We start from the raw sequence: 2,460 nt of genomic DNA, 5'->3' as shown, positions 1-2,460 counted from the left end.
ATTTAATTTGTTACAGCTTTTGTAATTCTCTCTCAAACACGGAAGGTTTGGATATTGTAGAAATATAAACAATCTATGCAAATACTATGCACATAGTGTTGGAAATTCAATGTATATTTAAATATATATTAACAGGTCTACATTGGTTTTCATGCAAGCACGCTACACCCAAAAAATAAGAAATAGTTAAAAAGAAATCAGCATTTAAAAGTCTTATTGATTTTTTCATATTAATTTCGACATAATTCTACGATCATGGTAGTCGTTACTGATTTAACTTTTATTTTCAGCAGACTCGTGCGCAAACACGCACGCACGCACGCACGCACGACCGCACATTCAGACCATAACAACTTTTCTCATTAGGCATCAGTCACTTAATGGGACGCGGATGTGAGTCGAGTATCCTACGAGTATCCTATGAGCATCCTACTTCCTTCCTGGCCAAGGTCTTCCTGGAATCCGCACAAAACAAGTAAGTCCTTAGCTGAGGGTACATTTTTCCTTCTTTTCATTATGCAATTCTTATACACAAAAACATCAACTATAATATAACACATTTACTGTACACAATTTATTTACATCTAACACTTACCAGTTTTCTATGAGTTCATTACACACGTACACTACGTAGATTCCTGAGATGAGCTGTAAATATATTTTTTATGTAATATAAGTGTAGATTGCGTACGCCGATTTATTTACATTTGCTCTAGCATCTTAGGGAACACACTTAGACAAAATCATATACATCCAACACCTTCTAGTAACTTTTCTATCAGGTTCTTTTATTTACATTTTATATCAAAAACATCTACACCACACAGATTCCTCGATGAAGTGTGCATATACTTTATATGATATAAGTGTGAATTGTGTACGCCATTTCATTTACATATATTATAGTATCTGATGTTGAACTTACTTTTCTTATTTCTACAAAGGAAAAAGAAAAGGAAGTTCAACATCAGATACTGTAATATATGTAAATGAAATGGCGTACACAATTCACACTGATATTACATAAAGTATATGTACAGTTCATCGAGGATTGTATGTCGTGTAGATGTTTTTGTAAATAAAATGTAAATAGAAGACCCCTATAGAAAAGTTAGTAGAAGGTGTTGGATGAAAATAAATTTGTCTAAGTGTTACCTCTGATGCTAGAAGAAATGTAAATAAACTGGTGTACATAATCCACACTCATATTACATAAAGTATATGTACGCTCGCCGAGGAATGTATGTAGCGTTGGTGTGTCTTTGCGTGTACAATGTAAATAATATGAACTGATAGAAAACTAGTAAGTGTCAGATGTAAATAAATCGTGTAAATGAAGTCATCCGTGTAGATCCCACCACTTCATTTTCAAATTCTACCCCTCATTTTTTCACTTCCTTTCCATCCAGTACCACAATGTCCCCGTGGCATATAAACATACACAAGCGCTCACTAGAACGGTGAAAGATAATTTCCAACGCTCTGAGCTTTCGTCTATCTTTTCAAGCCGTGATCCCAGTAAAAGAAAGGGTAAAAGGCACAATACTTCCCTTGTAATCTGTGAAATAGGAGTTTTTGCCATCATAACCTTTAATGTGACTATATGCATCTCTTTGTTGATAACCTTCTAAGCTTTACTTATTATATATATATATATATATATATATATATATATATATATATATATATATATATATATATATATATATATATATATGCATTATATATATTATATATGTATATATATATATATATATATATATATATATATATATATATATATATATTATATATAATATATATGTATATATATATATACACACTATATATATATATATATATATATATATATATATATATATATATATATATATATATATATATATATATATATATATATAATCAGGGTTGGTGTGATCTCGGTTTTGTATAAGAGCGGTAAACGGCAATTAGAAGCGCTGTATTAGTTTCCTTGTCCAGTCCATATTGTTACTACTATTATTATTATTCAGAACATGAACCCTGTCCATATGGAACAAGCCCACAGGGGTCATTGGCTTGAAATTCATGCTTCCAAAGAATATGGTGTTCATTCGAAAGAAGTAGCAGAAGGTAATGGGAAATACAGAAAGAAGAGGTCACTTATAGAAAAGGGAAAGATAAATTAGCAAATTAATTTATAAATAGATATAAATGTGAGTCAGTTATTAAAATACAAGGGGGATTGTAGTAGGGTAGTAATAGGTTACATCTTCGCTTGAACTTTTGAGGTTCCGTATCAGGTCAGTGGTCTGCAAAGAAGAAAATAGTTGATTTCTTTTTAGTGTTAATTTAAAAGTGACTATTCACACTAAGGAGGGACTTCGAAATTTATGTAAGCGCGTCCGAAGCAATGTTACCACTAGAATTCAAAGAAAGTATGCCCCGGCCTAAGAGACACTTCCAGAAAAAAAAATCTGA

This window comes from Macrobrachium rosenbergii, chromosome 43 (genome assembly GCF_040412425.1).
Source record: "Macrobrachium rosenbergii isolate ZJJX-2024 chromosome 43, ASM4041242v1, whole genome shotgun sequence".
Taxonomy (NCBI): Eukaryota; Metazoa; Arthropoda; class Malacostraca; order Decapoda; family Palaemonidae; genus Macrobrachium; species Macrobrachium rosenbergii.
Note: the sequence above shows the minus strand (reverse complement) of the source record.